We start from the raw sequence: 22208 nt of genomic DNA, 5'->3' as shown, positions 1-22208 counted from the left end.
TAGGCCATTTCCAATGGATATTTTGCTTTTTTGCTTCTATTTTTTTAAAATACTTTTTCTGGTGGGGCGCCTGGGTGGCTCAGTCAGTTGGGCGTCTGACTTCGACTCAGGTCATGATCTCGCAGTTTGTGAGTTCGAGCCCCGCGTCGGGCTCTGTGCTGACAGCTCGGAGCCTGGAGCCTGCTTCGGAGTCTGTGTCTCTCTCTCTCTCTCTCTGCCCCTCCCCTGCTTGCACTCTGTCTGTCTCTCTCTCTCTCAAAAATAAGCATTAAAAAATAATAAAAAAATAAAATACTTTTTCCGGGGGGCCTGGGTAGCTCAGTCGGTTAATCTACTGACTTCAGCTCAGGTCATGATCTCTCAGTTCGTGAGTTCAAGCCCCATGTCTGGCACTGTCAGCTGACAGCTCAGAGCCTGGAGCTTGCTTCAGATTCTGTGTCTCCCCCTCTCTCAGCCCCTGCCATGTTCATGCTCTGTCTGTCTGTCTCTCAGTACTAAATAAATGTTAAACAAAAAATTTAAAAAAATAAAAATAAATAAAATAAAATACTTTTTCCTCATAAAAATAAAATTGCACTTTTTATAACATATATTAATATTAACCACTGCTATGGTATTAACAGCTACTATTATAAAAGTATTTTAAGTGTCTTGTTTAATCCAACCAGCATGTTGGGTGTTATTATCATACCCTCACTACTACAGATGAGGAAAGTGTGGCACAGAGTATCAGGTAACTTGCCCTGAATCACTGAGCTAGGAGTGGCAGAGTCTGGCTCCCAAGGGAGTACCCTTAGCCACTCCACGCTAATATTGCCTCCCAGTGTGTCCCAGGTACTATGCTAAGCAAGATGCATATATTCTGTCGTTTCATCTTTATACGACACTATGAGGTAGATATTATTTTCCACATTTTGGAGATAGGGAAACTGAAACACAGAGAAGTTATTGGCCAAGCTCCCATGGCTGATAGAGGCAGAGCTTACATTCAAACCAGCATTCATCCAGGCTTCCTTTATTGCTCATAGTCTCATATTCCCAGAGTAAGAGAACAAATTATTTTATGCTGAGCAGAAGATACATAGACAGTACTTCACATTAAGGGGAAGAACCCCTTGTGAATTAAATAGGAAAAAAGAAAAAAAAAAAAAGGTTTGAACAGAGCATGCCAACTAGATTTTAAATCCTTGGTTTAATCATGACATGATTTCTTAATTTTTCTCAAGGTTGATGTTAAGTCATTTTGGGTTTTTCACAGATGGATGACAGAGAAGATGTGAAGTGTGATTGTGAAGTAGCAAAAGTTACTTCTGATAGATCATCTAGAGTTATCAGCGTACCTCAGTAAATAACGAAATGTAGATATATATACCACTCTCGATGCAGAATTTTCCACAGGCATGCAAATATACACATAGGAACATGTGAACATACACACGTATAGACGCACTGAGGGCACACAGTCTTTGGGCCGGTATATATAGAATAAATTTACTGGCAAGTAAATCTAATTGTAAGTTCTGTGTTTGTGTACAGATATCTGAGGAGAGGTAGGCACTGGGTAATAAATACTGCTATTCCTATATTTCTATGTCGCATTCATATAAAAGGAATTTAAAAGCTTTCACAGGTCTTCATTAATGAACTGAAGAAGTAGATTAAGGTTCTTTGTAATGGCATATAATTTTCTAATATTTTTGCTGAATGCTGTGTTTATGTGATCATACTTGAATATTACTATGTCCGATGTTTTGCAATATAAGAAAATACTTGGAATAAACCCAAATCACAAGGACTAGGGATTCATTCCATTTTCCATTCTGTTTTTTGGCTCAGTTCTTTCCAAACATGGAAATAAACAGCTTATCTGAAACAAAAATGTTGACCTTTCTTGGAACAGGTTTTGTCATTGAACGTTAAAGGTTCACACAATTTCCTTTCTGAAAGACAGACATATACTACAAGATCTGTTTGAATTCTTCCATCCAATGAAGCCTTAAATGGATATAATTTCAAACAATACGGCAGTGATCTAAGTTGGGCTTTGGGAGAGGTTTTGCCACTATCTTCAAAATTATACCTCTTGGGCAGGCAATGTCTAAACTGTGCATCAGTTCTTGGATCTATCAGCGTTTAAGAGAATTGTATTTATTTTTTTTCTTCACTTGTGGTGGCAGAGGCAGGCATAGCATTTGAAAAGTGAAAAAATTAAAATAGCTGTAACAAAGTGAGAAAATTGGCAAAATGTGGAACCAACAAAAACTAACACGTGTTTTGTTCAGGCAAGCCAAAATCTCTGGGACTAAATACTCTTAGCATTCCTAATTACATCTGCTCTGACAATGGTGAATACTCCCCACAGAGAAAGATTTTCCTCTTGGGGTCTTAGCGATGCCTTGAGATTTGTGCTACCAAGGTGACACCCACATTTGATATCTGGGCTGCTAGAAATGCTCCCGCCTTTTCACACTCCAGTCATGTAGCTAAGCAAGGTTATTGGTGAAACTTCAGCTGAAATCATTACCTCTCCTAAAACAAATTTTGAGCCAAGATTCAGTACAAGAAAGCTACTAAGAGAAAGTGTAATTGTACCACAATACAGAACTCAAAGAATTTCACTTGCTTGTTTGTTTCCTAATAAGAAATTAAAAGTGGGGCACCTGGGTGGCTCAGTCAGTTAAGCGGCAGATGTCAGCTCAAGTCATGATCTTGCGGTCTGTGCGTTCAAGCCCCGCATCGGGCTCTGTGCTGACAGCTTGGAGCCTGGAGCCTGCTTGGAATTCTGTGTCTCCCCCTCTCACTGCTCCTCCCCCATTCTCACTCTGCCTCTCTCTGTCTTTCAAAAATGAATACATGTTAAAAAAATTAAAAAAAAAAGAAATTAAAAGTTCAGGTTTCTTTTATACAGAGTAGAAAGAAGTCCATATTATTATTATTGTTAAAGAGCCAATATACTTAGAGAAGAGGTTACATCTACATTATCGCAAGGGTAAGAGTAGTCTTCCTTTCATTAACTACTAAAAACTAAAGAACATTTTGTATACTGAATCCTCTGTGTGGGCACCCACATTATAATGAAATGAAACACTATTTTTTAAAAATTTTTTAATGTTTTATAATTATTTTTGAGACAGTGAGAGACAGAGCATGAATGGGGGAAGGGCAGAGAGAGAGGGAGACAGAGGATCTGAAGCAGGCTCCAGGCTCTGAGCTGTCAGCACAGAGCCCGACACAGAACTCCAACTTGTCAACCACGAGATCATGACCTGAGCCAAAGTCGAACACTCAACCGACTGAGCCACCCAGGCACCCTGCAAACACTTTCTTTAAGCCATTTTTACAAACTTCAGTATGAACAAGTCCTTTGAAAGTTAGCTATCAAATGTAGTTAGAAGTTGTGACCTCCTCCTGGGTCAATAAAATAGTTACAGTTAAGATCTGCTAGCTCTTTACCTACTAATCCCATTTTTGCTTGGAAGATGAGCCTCATTTTGTTAAACAGAGTCTTGCTTCATGTCAGGAAGCTTGACCTTTCCTTTCTGTTTCCTGTTTAAACTGGCAAATTTCCTTATGTCCATACTTTAGTCAAATACCCTTTGCCCTCTGTATTATTTATTCCTATCAACCATTCTCTTCCAGTTTATTTCCTGAGATTCGTGAAATATTTGTCCAGCTGTTTATAATAACAACCTTAAAAATGGACATAAGCTACTGCTCAAATGTGCACCTGCTCCTAATATGGGAGTGAGTCTGGGCTCATTGTGCACCCAGCTCTCACAGCATCCTTCCCACTGCATAGATGCTCCATTTCTTTTACACAGGCTCTGCATTTCACTCCTTGTCTTCTGACCACCCTTAATGAGTATCAGATATTTAATTAGTAAAGCCATACATTCAAAATTTAACTTTTGACTTTTTGTCTTACTAAGAAAATACAAAAATGGAACTTTATATAAGATAATGCCGTCCACAAAAAAGTAGAACCACATTATTTTAGTAAAAATTTTGAAACCAAAAATCACTCTATACAAGCTCTGAAATCCATGTATATATTCTAAATAATAAAACAAAATCTGGGTTTTTTTCTTTCTAATTTTATGGAAGCTTACACTAATTCCAAAAGAGATAATTGTGAGAATGAATTTAATACTGCTTTTTAAAGGTACTTGAAGATTCTGAAATGCAAAGAATTCTCTAGGAGCATTATATAATTTTAAAATATAAAAGTATAGGACATATTTTTTTCAATAACATAAAAATCTGGCACCTTAACAAAGGAAAAACAGTCTATCAAGTTCACTGGAGATGTAGTGAATACACATTTTGACTGAATGTTGAATGTTCAAATGTTAAAATCAACAGTTGGCCAAGATGGGTATCATAATATAGAAAAACATGTCAAATGCAAAACAAATCTGAAATGTTACTAAATAAAGTTTAGCTCTTGAGATTTTCTTTATAATTTTAGTAATCGCATTTGGAAGCTTGACATTATAGAGCAGAAGTATTTTTCAGCATTGGTGGCTGGTATATTTTCTCCTACGGTAATTATATTGCATGTTAGACTAAATAGACTTTCATTTTCAGCTGAGATTAGTGGAGGAGCAACTTCCTTTGTTTAACTCCTACAATCTAGGGAACAGCTGATGTAATAATGTGACCAAGTTATTAATACCCACCCCCCAATACCCCTGCCAAACTGTAACTAAGTTTCCTACCTCTTTGGCTTCTGGACTAGAGGGTGATGATAAAGCGATGTTGATGATGTGGCCCCACAAACTGAAGGTCTGTATCAACACTGAACAAGATACTTCCTGAATATTTTCAGAAACAGTCTTGCAATTGTGAATCTCACTTATATTTTTATATCTAATATTTTTCCAGTCATTGTCTGCTTCACAAAACCTCTTGAGAAAAATGTGTCCTTAAACCTGGGATGAAAATTTTGGCAATAGAAAAATATGACTGGCTTTCAGGATAGTGAAATTGTTCTTGAATTTCTATCTGCCACTCAGGTTTCTGTCTCTCACTGACAAGTACTCCTGGAGAGGAATGATGGAGTGATAGGAGGGTCTGTCCATCAGGTAGCATGTAAGAAATACATCTCATGATGTATTGGTTTGATTTCTTCCCCAGGTTTCAGCAGAAGAGAACTTTGCAAGCAACCATTAGTTTTTGCTATATCTGCAAAGTATGTAATGAACTTGATTTCTTTGCTCAAGTAGACTTTGAACATGTGATGGTTTTAATTCCATCTCAGTTGAACATCTTAAATAAGTGCAAGATAAGGTAGTTTAAAATATCTTAATAACATGTAGCCTGGTTTTGGTGAGGTAGGTTTTCATTGCAACCTTACACTTTACATTGATTACCAATATTTTAAATTAAATATTCAGATGTTCATAATAAATCCAAGATGGATAGATACATATCCGATAAAGTAAGTATAGTAAAATGTAAATGGTAGAAGCTAGGTGATAGGTACATAGTGTTACATACAGTGTTACTGTAATGTTTTTTTAAGTCTTTCTATATGTCTAAAAATGTTCATAAATAGGAAAAATAATAATTCTAAAACAACATAACATACATCATAGACCAGGATCTCTGGGGAAGGATCAGGGAGGGGGTAAAAGCTTGGATAAGGCAGTTTCCTTCAGTGGGAGGCCAACTCATGGGGAAGGACTCAGCGATGAACCTCATCAGTCTGTTCTCCTGGCTTCAGGAAGAATGAATGCCTCAGTGATGTACCACAGTGTCCATTGCATCTTATTCATATCATTAATGACATTAAAATGACTGTGAATGAAGGTCTCCTACATAATCACATATCCGTTGATCATACATGAGTTCATATTCAGCTGAAGCCACAGTAACACCCATATTTGGCTAGTACCCATTCCAGAATCCAAACTTTGGTACAACCTATGCACAACGGCATTTGAAAAGATCAATGATTTTTTTTCCCCAAAAAATCAACCTATAAATTAAAAACAAACAAACAAAAACCCCCAACTTAGTACAAGTTAACAGGAATGTATTTTAACTGACTTGAGAACAGCTAATAGAAACTGCTGTCTATGTTCACTATGAAAATCCCCATGTTATTTTTCCCTTTATGATTGAGTCATCACGTTACACCAAAGTCCAATTAAATGTAGACATATCAGGGTTGATCATACAAACTTATCAACTAAAGTATACCATTAAATATATTTATTTAGTGTGAGAGTTGCCATTTATGACCACTCTGATGGTCATAGAACATGAACAGAGGTGAGAAATGTGCTATCATTGGTAGCTACAGTATTGTGTGTGAGATTAGAGGTCATAACTCAGACCTCATCATTTTGACAATTATGCTTTGACTATAGCGGCCACAAGGATGAGCCAGTCTGTCTTTCTCCCTCCCTTTGTTCATTCATTTGTTCTTTCCTTTCTCTCTCTATCCGTCTCTTTCCTTCCTCCCTCCCTTCCTTTTTCATCCCTCCGTCTCTTCCTATTGTGGTAAAAAACACATGACTTGAGCTCTACACTCTCACCAAAAATTTAAAGTGTACATCACCATATTGTTAATTATAAGAACAATGTTGCAAAGCAGATCTCTAGAACTTTTTCATCTTCCATAACTGAAACTTTATACACATTGAATAGCAACCCCCCATTTCTCCTCCATCCCAGCTCTTGGCAACACCATTCTACCTTCTGCTTCAATGAATTTAACCCCTTTAGATACCTCATATAAGTACAATCACAGAGTACTTGTCCTGCTATAACTGGCTTATTTCACTTAACAAAACATCCTCTAGATTCATTCATCTTATAGCATACGACAGGATTTCCCTATTTTATGGCTGAACAATATCCCATTGTATGTATACACCACATGTTGTTTATCCATTCATTTATAGGTGGACACTTAGGTTACTTCCACAACTTGGCTATTGTGAACAACACTGCAATAAACATGGCAGTGCAGATATCAATATTTTTTCTTCAGTTTTTCTGTATAAATAACAAGAAGTGGAATTGTTGGATCATGTGGTGGTTCTGTTTTTAATATTTTGAGCAACTTCTATAATGTTTTCCATGCAGCTGTACCATTTTACATTCCCACCAACACTGCACAAGAGTTCTAATTTCTCCACAAGGGATGATTTCTTACAACAGTTTTGTTGTGTTGACTTCAAATCGGTTCAGTGAATCCAGATATTTATTGGGTAGCATCATTGCTAAGAGACTGATCATCCATCCTGGTGTATGGCTGCCCTAAAAATCTCCAGGTAAAAGAAAATGATGGCTTTCCTTTGCTCTGTACCAGAGTATATTATAAGGAGCCATGGAGTTGTTATCACTAGTCAAAGAATCACTGATAAAAAAGTTCAAAATGTTGTAGTAATCTGTGTATGGATTTTTTTCCTGTATTATGGAAAGGCAAAAGAGGAACCATAACTTTAGATGTATTGTCTTAAAGTGAAAAGACATATGTGATGGGTAACTCTGTTAAAATTGTTGCTAATAGCAGAAAAGGGTATGCAGTGTTCCTGATGAGACTGTCAACAGGGACTTCCATCAAAATTAAGAGATATTTTTTGAGCACAAAACAGCTGTAAGCTCCATTTAAATCACTGTGGAATGGTGTGACTGAGATGTCAGTGAATTCTGAAAGAGCACATGTTATTTCTTCCTTTTGTGATTGAGTCACTGCCTAACAGAACAGCCCAATTAAACAAGCTGATGTTCTGGGTGTTACTTTAGTCTGAGAATCACATTTGGGAAATAAGTACATCGCTAATGAACATCACCTACCATACTGTGTGCTGTGTAAGATCCTTCTATCAGTGTCACTGACATTTTGCGCCTGGGATACCACAGTACTGGTGACAGTTTGGAAACAGGATGGCTAGAACTCAGGAGACTAAGTCAGTAGGCACACTGATAATTGCCAACTGAAATGTAGTCCTGGCTTGTTGATACAAAAAGATTGCCCCAGGCCTAGTGGAATTACCTTGGACCTTCTACCATCCTTGAAAGAAAAATGCTACTACAAGCATATAGCACCTCTTTCAATGTATACATTATTCTTAATCTGAAAATGGAGTAAAGGAAAAACTCTGAAATGACATTATTTCCGACGCATGAGGGTGAGAATTTCTGAACAGTGGCTGTAATTTGGGACTGCAGTAAAAGATAATGAGAAGGGACAAGCAGGTGCTGAGCATAGCTGCTTCGGATGAATGCTCAGATTGAAGCCAGCTTTCAATGGAGGAAATCTGAAGAACTGACAATGACCAAAAAAGGTCTGAAGAAGGAAAAATTAAAGAATAATCACGTGAGGAAATGTTTTTAGCAGCCTCATTATATTCAGAAAAGGAGGTGGAAGGTCCATGGGTAACACAGAGCTACCATTACACATGTGAGCAGTGATTATAGGGTTCAGGTTTGTTTAAGATACCTCAGGGATGAGGGAGAAAGGGTAGATAGTCTGTAATGGAATCTGCTGTATTGCTCATTTCAGTGTTGGCCTGATAAATGTTGGGTCCATTGAAAGAGTAATTTTCTTCTTTACTATTGGGAAAATATAATTAAAAACAAGATCTCCCAACCTGTAAAACCTTTCCACAAAGGCAGCCAAGAAAACAGTTTTATGATTGAATAAACATGAGAATATGATGCACATCACAGGCAACAACTCACTGAGATATTACAAAGACAGAAATCTCTCCCTTTTATAGAGTTAAGCAGATAGGACCCATTACATTCTCAAGATAAATGACAACTAATGCTCAGGTGAGAGGACATGACAGCACCATTTGTCACACAGTTAATTCTAGATTCATCTCATAATTGGGGTGACCATCTTATGGTAACGAATTGACTTTACCCAGAAGAAAAATAAACTTCTCATGTCTTTATGGTAGGAGGTAGTTTTGCAACTCGAAGCAAGGGCACTGAAATTACACTCCTACCCTCCCACAGAAACTGGGAGATGGGAGTATTATCTCCGATGTTTATATTTCAAAGAGACTGTTCTCAGATCCTTGAGGAACACAGCCTTGTGTCCTAAAGCAGTCAAAAGTCCTATTTTTCAAAGAGACTTATACAATTTAAGAGAGGGGGAAGTAAATACAATTACAAGTTATCTAAAGTAAATGCTCTAAGAAGTGAAGATAAGTCTGTTACATTATTTTTAACAGGGAGAATTAGCCTGTTATCTTCAATTTGTACTTCTCCTTACATTATTCATGAGTAACATTTCTGGCAAACTCCATCCTCTGGCACAATAGCTCTTGATATTTCTGAGCATTATGAGTCATTCTTAACATTAAGAAAAAATTATGCACCATTTCTCCGTGATAGTAGTTGTATATTTAGTACCCATTTATTGAGAAAATATATACTAATCAAACACTACTATGAATTCAGATACTCTTTTAGATCAGTTTGCATTTCATTACTCTAGACATCTATATCTATTTAAAACTAGTAGTATTGGGGCTTTTGTGGGGTTGGTTGATTAAGCATCCAACTATGGTGCAGGTCATGATCTCGCAGTTTGTGGGGTTAAACCCCGCGTCAGGCTCTGTGCTGAAAGCTTGGAACATCGAGCCTGCTTTGGATTCTGTGTCTCCCTCTCTCTCTCCCCCTCCCCCACTTGTGCTCCGTATCTCCCAAAAATAAATAAACATTTAAAAATTTTTTTTAAACTAGTAGTATCTATATATGCAAAGCAAAATGGTCTTTAGTTAAGCTATATTCCTTTAACACTTCCCACTCCATCATTGGCTCAAAATATGGAAAACATTAGTTTTAACTAAAATAGTTTCTGATTAGCTGAAATTGTTGCTGAAAAAGCACCTGGGTGCTGAAATTATTGTGTATCAACATCAAATTGCATTTCAAAATCAATTACTCAATTAACCAGGAATGAGCCTCAGGACACCATTTAGCTCTTCCTGATTCTATTTTACACAGAATCTGGCAGATCTGATCATCTGAAGTCTCAGACCACTACTGCATGGAGTCCTTCAAGGTTTAGTTAGAGAGGTCTGAGTGAGAAAGCAAGAGGCAGGAGGTGTAGCTGGGTCAAGGCGCTGTCAGGTTGTATCTGTTCTGTGCTGGTTGTCCCAGAATGGCTGGAATGAAAGCAGGGCAGCCAGGAAGATGTGAGGGAAGGTATAAGAGTCTCTTGATTCTGTTCATATTTAGCACCACGAGGTTACACTCGAGTTCAGTCCATCACAAAGCTTTTAGAGTAGTATCTGACAACAATTCCTGAAAAAGACACAATAACAGACAGTTAATGAAACAAATTATTACATCCTGAGAGCTTCCTCTTTTATGTGATGAGTGAGTGATCTCATTCCAGCATCCCATACAGAAGATATGCTTTTTTTTTTTTTTCACATGAGATGGTTTATTTGGAAAATGATCCCAGGGAGATCGACTAAGGGACTGGAGATAGTACAATAGAGAAAGAAAAAAGGCCAGGCGTATAAATAGGTTACTGGTACTGGTTCTTGGAGTTTGGTCCTGCCACAAAGTTCTAGGGAACTGCTGGAAAGAGCCTCAGAATTTCCCACCTGGATGAAGGAGGAAATATTTATCTACCAGTTCTCATCCTTTTTTGTTTGTGTGTTGTCCCATGGAGTGTTAGCTTCTTTATACATCCAGATCCATTCATATCAGTCCCTCACTGAAACCTCAGGGAAACCCAGAGCAATACAGCTGGGCATGAGAGAGGTGCTGATAACCATCAGGTCACAGTACACAAAGCTAGTTGCAGAAGCAAAGGTTGGAATATAAATTGGGCCGAGAAGAAGTGAGGTAGGGTATAGGAGGTATCCAATACAGGAACTCACGTCCTGGCCTCCTTCAAAGCTGCTATAGTGATAAAAGTAGGCCTTCTCCTGGATGCCCATAGTGCCACTGGGGAAAGATCTTTGGAGCAGCCTAATTTTTTCAAACTTCCTTTATTTTCTTAAGACAATTGGGGTATAAGAGTAAACAATAGACATTTTACTGGTAAAACTTAATATGTACCAAACCCTTGATTCTTCCCTGTGACCACTCCAAAATCATCTTTTTCATGGTATATTCCTTCTCAACAAATGGCACTAGTTTTGACTCCGTTTCACGCATCGCACCTTGGAGCCACACTTGACATCTTTTCAACACACCAGCAATCTGCAATGAATTACAAGCCCTTCACTTCACACCACCTATACCACCAACACACTATTCACGGGCAGCATCCCTTCTCATGTGCATTATCTCAGTGGCCTCCTGACAGTTCTTCATGGTTCCACTCTTGCACTCTACAGTCTGTTCTCTGCACAGTAGTCAAAGTTGCTAGTTACTTTTTAAAATGGTAAGCCATATTATCTCCTGTCTTAACTCTTACATAGTTCCATCAGGTTTCACACAAAAACCCGGGGTACCTGAGTGGCTCAGTTGGTTAAGTGTCTGATTCTTGGTTTCGGCTCAGGTCATGACCTCACGGTTTGTGAGTTCGAGCCCCGCATTAGGCTCTGTGCTGACAATGTGGAGCCTGCTTGGGATTCTCTCTTTCTCCCTCTCTCTCTGTCTCTCCCATGCTTGTGCTCTCTCTCTCAAAACAAATAAACTTAAAAAAAACCCAAATCCCTGTTATGACCTTGTTGTTAAGTGATCTGGATACACACACACATACATATGTACATATATAGGATATTGGACATATATATTACAAATGGATCTATCTGCATATTTTATTATCTGTATATATTATAACTATATATATTATATGGTATAAATATATACATTATATATATTATCAATATACATGTTATGATACATATAAATGATAAATAAGTCTGTGGCTTCACTTGCTACCACTCTAGCTCTTACTCTCTGGTCTCTAGTTTTACTTCCCTGAGATTTCTCAAACTTGCCAAGCATATTTACATCCAGGCCTTTGCATCTGCAATTTCTTCTTCTTGGAGTGGTTTATTCTCTACATTCATACTTCAGTTCATATCCCAAAGAAACTTCCCAGAATGCCTTGTTAAAATAGTCCCCTATCATACTATATTCTCTTATACAATTATATTTTTCTTCATATAACTTATAAATAATACATATTATGTATATAATGTGTGTGTGTGTGTGTGTGTGTGTAAATTTGCCTGTTTATTGTTTCACTCAATAGAATATTTGCTATATAAGAGTATGGACTATGTTGAATTTACCATTCTATTCCTAATTTCTAGAGCCATTTTGGGCACATATGGGTTCAATTAATCTTGTTAAATAGATAAATTAATTAAACCAGATCAAATGGCATTTGTGTTGTCAGATAGATTTCCCTTTACCTTTATGTGACTAGTTAATAATGGAAAAAGAAAACAACAACAGTGCAGCATCTCTGTAGTATTTGTCAGTCTTAACTAACTTCTGTACAACCAGAGCCATAATCATATTTAATTTATGTTCACTTCATTGTCTAATGAGGGTCTTCTGGAAGTCCATTAATTTAGGGGTCAAGTCTGATAAATACTCCATTCTCTTTAATGTCCTGAGGTCATCTAGCCAGCACATGGGAGACAGAATTTGGATTGTAGAGGACATTTTAGGAGCTGCTATTGGAAATGGCACACATCATTTCCACCAACACCCCATTGCTCCGAATTTAATCCTTTGGCCCTACCTAACTGTAGGGGAGGCTGGAAAATAGAATTTAGCTGTGTGCTAGGGCGAAATGTAACTCTGTCACAATAGACATACGGATGATCTTCTTTAATCCTTAAAAATCCCTGAGAGATAAGTACTCTATCCCCATTTAGAGATTTAAAAACTGACCCTCAGAGAGGTAGAGCTACAACCAAGATCATAAAGCTAATGATTATGTGGCACTCCAGATGTCCTGTGATTTTCCCTGTCATTTGGGGTACTGGAAATTTCAGAACACCAGTCATTTTGATGAGTCTGACCCTGCCCATGATTTTATCTGTGCTTTCACATCAATTAAGAGTAAATATAAGCCTTAAACTTGAATTTTTTTTAGTGGGTTTGCTAACAGACTGTGACTTTTCAGTCCCATTCACCCTATCTTCTTTGATTTTACTAATCACAGTATTTCAATAGTAAAGAATTTTATAACAAAACTCTTTATACTACTTTTCCATTGATTTGAATACATATTGAAAGTCTTAGTTGGTGGTCTGAAATACATTAGCCTTATTGATTAATGTTTCTGATTTGTCTCATTTTAGTCACTCCCACTTTAATAGAGTCATGAATTATACTTGATTACCACCAGTTACCAAACACTGATTTTTGGGGGGAAGAATTATATGCCTATCAATTGAGGTAATTAAGTGGATCATCAATGAAATAAGATTCAACTTGAATTAGTGAAAGTTAAAGAATTCATAGCAAACACCTGCAGGGAGGTTTGGTTTATATGGTACCTCTGTCACTCAGTTGCTGGTCCTCTGTGTTATAGGTTGAGAAATTATTAAAAAGGCCTTCAAAATCTCATTCATAAAATAAATTTATGAGACAACAATGACTAACATAGAATCCTAATTCTTCATTTATAGTAAAATATGTAATGATTAATGACTAAAGCATGCATTTCCTTTGTCTAGGGTACCCCTTCCTGCTGAGTAAACAAAATTATAGGCCTTAATGATTTCATAGCAAATAAAAAATTATGAAATTTGGTAGTTTTAAAGGAAAAAATGTCCAGGAATTGTTAAGACTTGACAAAATACTTCTATATCATAAAATTAAAACACAAAGCAAAACAGTAACAACAATAAATCTTCCCTAGGGAAGGCGAAGCTCTTGTACACTGGATATATTTTCGTATGTTGAAGATAGTGAGATAAATCCATGGCCAAACTCATGTTATCTCTTTCAACATTTTCTACAATTTACATATCCCCATGCAGATCAGATTTTGGTAAGACTCTTCTGCAATCAAAATAATTTTCAGGGGAGCAGTATTTTTAATGGAAAGGGCATAGAATTTAAAATTAGGCAAATGTGGGATTAAACCCATTTAACAGCCATTTATCTGATAATTTTTAAAAATTTTTTTTAAAGTTTGTTTATTTTTGAGAGAAAGAGATAGAGCGTGAACAGGAGAGGGGCAGAGAGAGAGGGAGACACAGAAATGGAAACAGGCTCCAGGCTCTGAGCTGTCAGCCCAGAGCCCGACACAGGGCTTGAACTCACAAGCAGTGAGATCATGGCCTGAGCTGAAGTCAGATGCTCAACTGACTGAGCCACCCAGGCGCCCCTATCGGATAATTTTTTTTTTAATTTTATTTTACTATAATAAAAACACAACATGAATCTAACCTCTTTACAAATTTTTCAGTATACATTATTGTTGACTATAAGTATACTGTTGTAAAGTAGATCTCTAGATCTTGTTCATCTTGCTTAACTGAAAGTAATGCTCATTGATTAGAACTACTAATTTCTCCTCCGCTTCCCTCCCAGCCCCTCACAGCCACCATTCTACTCGTTGTGATTCTATGAATTTGACTATTTTAGATACTTGATATTAAGTGATATTATGCAGTATTTGTCTTTCTGTGACTTAAATCACTTAGCATAATGTCCTTAAGGTTCATCCATATTGTCAGATAATGCAGAATTTCCTTCTTTTTTAAAGCCTGCGTAGTATAGTATGCCATTGTACATATATACCACAATTTTTTTATCCATTCATCTGTTGAATGACATTTAAGTTTTCATATCTTGGCTATTATGTTGCAGCAACGAACATATGAATGCTAATATAGCTTTGAGGTCCTGATTTCAACTCTTTTGGACAAATACTCCAAAGTGGGATTGCAGGATCATCTGGTAGTTCTATTTTTAATTTTTTGAGAAACATCGCTAGTTTTTTCCATAATGCCTGAATGACTACCAACAGTGTACAATGGTTCCAATTTCTCCATATCCTCTCAAAAATTGATTGTGTGTGTGTGTGTGTGTGTGTGTGTGTGTGTGTGTTTATAATAGTCATCCTCACAGGTGTGAAGTAATAGTTCATTGTGGTTTTGATTTGCGTTTCTGTGATAATTAGTGATGTTGAGCATCCTTTCATATACCTGTTGGCCATTTGTATGTCTTCTTTGAAGAAATGTCTATTAAAATCCTTTGCCCATTTTTAAATTGGGTTGTTTTTTGCTGTTGGGTTGTAGAAATTCTTTATATATTATAGATACTACTCTTTTATCAGATATGTAGTTTGAAGATATTTTCTCCCAATCTACAGGTTGCTTTTTCATTTTGTCAATTGTTTCCTTTACTGAGCAGAATATTTTTAGTTTCAGTTGGTCCAGCTCATCTACTTTTGCTCTTTTTGCCTGTGCTTTTCATGTCACATCCATGAAACCATTACTGGGACCTATGTCATGAAGCTTTTTGCTCATGTTTCTTATAGTAGTTTCATGATTTCATGTTGTACATTTTAAGTCTTTAGTTTATTTTGAATTGGTTTTTATCTATGGTGTGGGTCAGAGGCCCAATTTCATTATTTTACAACTATCCAGTTTTTCCAATACCATTTTTTTTGAAGACTCTATCCTTTCTGTGCTCTAGATAACATAGCACTTCTTCAGAACCCTCAGAATCTTCTGATACTTGGTCTTACTATAAACACCACATGTATTCTTTTCTTATCCTGGTTATTTCAAGGGACAGACCTACTTGAATCACACCCTGAAACTACTGAGGGATCTTTCCTCTTCTGGGCTCCAGTCGAAGCTAGGCTTCTTTGTCATTCAATAAATAGGTCAGAGTACTGTTCCTCTGTTTTCAGAAGCTGCTATTTTCAAAGTCTGAAAATGTAAACCAGATATTATATGTCTCCCTTTGTGCTGGACAATCTGAGATACAAAAAAATTCCTCCCGGGGCACCTGGGTGACTCAGTCAGTTAAGCATTTGACTCTTGATTTCTGTTCAGGTCATGATCTCATGGTTTGTTACTTCAAGCCCAGTGCTGGGTTGTGCTCTGACAGTGTGGGGCCTACTTTGGATTCTCTCTCTCTCTCTCTCTCTCTCTCCCTCTCTCTCTTTCCACCTTTCCCCTTCTCCCCCCACCTCTCAAAATAAATAAATAAACATTTAAAAAATACTTACAAAAATTCCTCCTTTACCTTGGAGGAATAACACAGCATATCACAGACTACTGGATGATTGAAAACTTCACTGATGAGGCATGACCTTGAGTCTTTGCAGGTTGTGCTATTCAGCCTTTGGAGCACATTTATCTTACCTAAGCTGCCAATTTACATTTTAACCAAATTAACATAATGTCATAGATATAGTAGCTGTGGAATGTTGATATGGCTCGAGTCACTCTGGACTATACTTCGGAGAAGAACAGGAAAATTTAAGGGTAAGATAATACATGCATACTGTTGTCTATCTTATATAAGTATAAACTGTTTCTGATCCTCCTTACTGGTAAGGATGGACAAGAAGGCATTCAGCAGATCAGTGGCTACATAATACATACTGGAGCTGCGTTAATTTGCTCTAGCATAGATGCCATATCTGACACAGAAGCTGAAATGTGGGCTCCTAGTCAGCTAGTTTTCTGTATTTATTTAATTTTTGTAGGGGCCAGACTTTTGAATTGAGTTGAATATGATGAAGACCAATACCCCATCATAGTTTATGCCTTTAGTGTGGCACTAATCTCTTTGATTCATTTGATAATATGTTATTGCTCGTGATTTATTATATTTACTATCTTGGCCAGAGGTAAAGGGGCAGTTTTGGTAGCTTCCACTTGGTCTTTTCCTTATTATTTCTCTTATACCACAGTTCAAGGAACTAATATGGGGCTTCTACCAACTACCAACTATGTCTAATACAATTACACATTTAGAGAATGAGAAATAACTACTGGGTGTGACCACAACTGTGAGGTGAACCTACTCTAAGAGAACATTTATTAACTAGATAACATCTTTACATATTCTATTAGAGAGATGAAGATGGCAACCTAGACCTCCAAATATCAATGACAATATATCGATATATACCTAACTTTCAACATTTGGAGAAATTCTCTTCTACCAATAGGTTAATGAAGAAAATGGCTGTAGTTCCCTTTAGAGAAGGATGGGGAAATTACTAGTGAACATACTTGTCGTAGTTTAATATGATGTTTCCTGGGGTGCCTGGGTGGCTCAGTTGGTTGGGCGTCTGACTTGGGCTCAGGTCATGATCTCACAGTTTGTGGGTTCTAGCTCCACATCAGGCTCTGTGCTGACAGCTCAGAGCCTGGAGCCTGCTTTGGATTCTGTGTCTCCCTCCGTCCCTTCCTTTCCCCTGCTTTCACTCTCTCTCAAAAATAAACATTAAAAAAAAGTTGTTTTTAAATATGATATTTTCTCACAGAATCCCAGAATTTTCTTTCAGCCAATGAGTTCTGGCTCTGAAAACTGACTTTAAGTCCAGAGATTGTGCATAGGGTCAATTATATTTTTCCATTGATTTTTTTCACAGTTTTAAACAAATTTTATCCAAAATACAGACAAAAACTGAAAGGATTATTCAGTGGATACCTGTAATCTAGATTCTATAATTAATATTTTGCTATAATTATTTATCAAATATCCAGTCATCTTATTCATCCTCCATAAATATATCAAATAATTTTTTATGCTTTCAAGGCAATTCACTTTATCAGTACACTTCATCCTTAAACATTTCAGAATGCATATCTTCATCTAGAATATAATATATACGTTAAGAATTTTTTTCCCACAGTATAATTCTAAGCAAATCTATAGAGTAGGGAAATAAATGTCACATTATTCCTTTTCATTTTGTTTTGGTGAATGTCTTCACTGTTTGCATTGCCTGACAAAGGGCTTTAAATGTCTATATATCTGGAAAACAAGAGGAGACAAAAGAGTGTCAAAAACAAATAGCACTTTTGGCCTAAAACAAAACTCTTGCTCTAAAATAAAATAATAGGAAAAAAATAGCTATTCTTCTTACATTAACCCGTTTGACAAAGAAGATCTAATGTTAAAAATGTGTCTTTGTTTTTATTTGTATAAGATCCTGTTTTCTTTGATGTTTAACAAATTGTTTGATTCATTTCTTTTTGATTTGTCAAATATGAAGAATAGTGGATATGAAAAGGAAATAGTTGCTTTTCAAGTCAAGTCATTTATTGATCATCCCAAGTTTGGAAGAAAATAACTAAGGCAAGGTAGGACTTGATGAATTTTTGGTTTTGTCAGTAGAAGATTCTGCTCTTAAGGTGGCTTGTTAAAAGAAGTAGGAATCTATTTTCTCGTCTAAATAATATAAACTAGCAGGAAAGTAACAACAAAAATATGAGTAGAAATAAAAAGATATTTGTGGTAGCTTGACTTGGATTTTCTTTTTTCTTCAGTTACCTCTCATAATACTGACTCTTTCTTCTCCATACACAATTGATTTGGGCCTTGGAGGATGATGTGGCATAGAGTAAGGATATGGGCCTTATAATGATAGGGACAAAGGTTTGCAAAATTTTGCTATTTTCTATTGCCTAGCTGTGTACTTGAAGGAGTCTCTCACTTTCTCTAAATTTCATTTTTCTTTTCCAAAAAATGGTGGGAAATAATGCCTTTCTTAGAGTATACTTTTGAAAATGTTATTACACAATGAATAGTCTCTATTGATATTGATTATATTATTTGGCAGCATTAATTGAGGAGTTATATTCAGACACTCCAATGTATCTCAAAAATATAAAGTTGTTAAGTTCCTAACCTAAAGATGCATATTGTGTAAAAGAAAATTAAGAAAATCAATAGCTAATATACTTAAAATAATGCTATCAGAGAAGAAGAGATTGAATGGTAAAGAACTAAAAAAATAGTGTGATAAGGAGTTACATCCAGGGGTGCCTGGGTGGCTCAGTTGGTTAAGCATCCAACTCTTGGTTTCCACTCAGGTCATGACCTCACAGCTTCATGAGTTTGAGCCCTGCATTGGGCTCTGCGCTGGCAGTGAGGAGCCCGCTTGGGAGTCTTTTTCTCTCCCAATCTCTCTGCCCCTTGCCCACTTGCACTGTCTCTCTCTCTCTCTCTCTCTCAAAATAAATAAATAAGCTTAAAAAAATTTTAAAGGAATAATATTTAATTAAGCCTTGGTATTGAGAAGATGTGAGGTAAATTGGTGAAAGATTTTATTTTTAAAGATTTTATTTTATTTTTAAGAGGAAGTAAGACTGGAGTTGCTTTTTGAATGATGACAGATAATCAGATGGGTGGACAAGAGAAAAAAAAGCTGTTCTAGAAAAAGCACCCCTGATGTATAAAGACACAGAGGTAGAAAAGAACATGGCTTGTTCGGGAGCTCTGTATGATTGATACAAAATGTATGTGTAGGGACAAGATAAAGAATGAGAGAAATAGGGAAGACTTATATGATAAAGGACCTTTGTTAAGAAATTTCACCTTTAAGCTAAAGGCCATGAGATACTGCTAAGAAGTTAAAACAAGGAAATTACAAGAATTTTAGGAAAATCACTACATCTTCAAAATACAGGTGTGAGAATGAAATTGGAGAAACTGGTTATGATGTTGTTGTAGCAGTATAAGCATTCAATTTAAGGAAGTAGTGAAATGTTAATTGGGGAGAAATTTACATTATATTTAAGAGATAGAATGGACTTCTTAAATATCTTAGTATATAGGATTTTGTATCTAATTGGTTATGGTAGTGATGGATCAGAATCAAAAAAAGATTCCAACTTCTGACTTGTGGGTTTGAGTGGATGGAAACCCAGAAAAGGGGTAGATTTTAGGAGAAAGACAATGATTTCTTCTTTGGATATATTGAGTTTAAAATGGTTATGGGGTATTCAAGTGGAAAAACAGTAGGGAATACTCTACAGAGTTACAACATTCACTCTATGCTGATGTGCACACTGACACATGCACAGTTCTGGAGTTTCTGAACCTGGCAAGAGCTAATTGTCAGAATGGAGATTAGCCATAGCCTTGATGTGTATTGGGACTCCTCAGGGGAATTTTATTTGCATAAAAGGAAAGAGAATGAAAGTTCAAAGTCTGGATAGTACCAACATTTAAGGTTGAGAAGAGAAAGTAAAAAAAAAAAAAAAAAAAAGGAAAAGAAAAGAAAAAGAACTGAATAGGGAAGGTGCAGAATTACCAATATTTACTTGTTTGTTCATTCAAAGAATATATGTTGATCTCTTTCCTAACCTGGGTTGGCCCCAAGTCAGAATCTGAGATGAAAGTATGCATTCAGTAATTTATTTAGAAGTGAGCCCAGTTGGAAGGCAGAAATGAGGAATTAGTGGAGTAAAATAAGAGAGCATTATCAAGGTGGCTCTCATTGCTGGTAACCAATGCTTAACCCTCTGGGATAATTTGAGGAAACTTATGTATATTTCTCAGGACTCTACACTCCAGGGATGAAAGGAAGACACATTTATCTATGGAATTCTGCCTTCCATTGGCCAGCAGTTACCCCACAGGTTCAAGTAACTCACACTTCTGGGGTGCCTGGGTGGCTCAGTCAGTTAAGCATCCGATTTCAGCTCAGGTCATGATCTCACAGCTCGTGAGTTCGAGCCCCACACTGGGCTCTGTGCTGACCGCTCACAGCCTGGAGCCTACTTCTGTGTCTCCCTCTCTCTCTCTGCCCCCTCCCCCACTCATTCTGTCTCTCTCTCAAAAATAAATAAAAATTTATAAATTAAAAAAAATTTAAATAACTCACACTTCTGGCTTGTGCATCAGTAGCTTCTGCTAGGTTGAGTGGGTTCACCTGGGGAAGTCATACTGTAGCATTAGAAAGGCCTTCATGTAGGAATGGCAAAATATGTAGTACTGATCTAGGTGAGTACTGGCAAGTTAAACCTTCATCATTTTGGTTCTTGAATGGAACAGGGGCTGGAACAAGAGGTAGAACTGAATGGATAAAAAGTGGTACAGAAAAGTTTTGGGTAAGGTCCACTCCTTGCAGCCCTCAAGTCCTCCCTCTTGTGAGGGTTCTTCTAATTCATCCAAGAGTTTCCTCCAAGATGGAGGCCAGCGCCTCCAGCTGCATTCTTGGTGCAGGGAAGTCCTGAGTCAGGAGGGTGTGTGGTACTGGCCAATGTGAGGCCTTGTCAAATTGCAGATGGGAAAGCTGATTGACCCCTGTGGCTGGAATACAGGTGAGGCTGAACAGACATGAAGGGGAACAGTCTTCTAATACAAGCACTTGCTATCTACATCCAGTTCCACAGTGAGCAAGGTAAGATCATCCAAACCTTCATGTAATTTACTTTCTAGTAGATGAGAGAGGCAGAAAATATAAAGGAATTGCAAAAAGTGCTGAATTAAGACGAAGACAACATTTAAAATGCATTTAAGTTGTTTTGAGGAAAGGAGGAAGCTATAAAAAAGAAAAACATTTCATAAGTCTTTCCTCTTGGACTTAAAATTGTGACTACAGTTCACCCAACAACGTGGGTTTGAATCGTGAAGGTCCACTTATATGCAGATATTTTTGATAAATATAGCCCAGTACTCTAAATGTATTTTCTCCTTCTTACACTTTTCTTAATAACATTTTTTTTCTCTAGCTTACTTTATTGTAAGAACACAGTGTATGATACATCTAACACACAAAATATGTGTTAATTGACTGTTTATGCTATTGGTGAGGCTTCAAGTTAACAGTAGGGTATTAGTTAAGTTTTTGGAGAGTCAAAAATTATACGTGGGTTTTTTACTGGGGAAGGGGCGTGGTGCCTCTAACCCCCATGCTGTTCAAAGGTTACCTGTATTTAGCCTTGGAATAGAGAATACTATTTTACTCTCTACCTCCTTTGCTTTCTTCGTGTTTTCCACAAAAACACTTTTGGCAACTAGGCAAGCTTTTGTCACTTCCTTTGAATCAACATCTATTATGAGTTCAGCCGAGGGCTCTTGAAAAGATTTGCTTGCAACTTGGAGCTTTAAAGCTATTAAATAGTGAGAATAGCTCTGAACATTTTGGCTTTTCTCCAACATACTCTCCTCTTACTAAAAGGGAAGAAAAAAAAACAAAAACAAATGAAGTGACAGAAGGAAGAGTACTTATCCTCATGAACACTGACATTTTTCATTCATCGATATTCCCAATGGAGCAGTGGGTTAGGATTTAAGTATATATAGAACAAAATTTTTCTTTTAAT

Source organism: Panthera pardus, unplaced genomic scaffold (genome assembly GCF_024362965.1).
Source record: "Panthera pardus isolate Hobbes unplaced genomic scaffold, ASM2436296v1 HiC_scaffold_13, whole genome shotgun sequence".
Taxonomy (NCBI): Eukaryota; Metazoa; Chordata; class Mammalia; order Carnivora; family Felidae; genus Panthera; species Panthera pardus.
The sequence above is the reverse complement of the archived record's forward strand: the minus strand, read 5'-3'. Positions refer to the sequence as shown.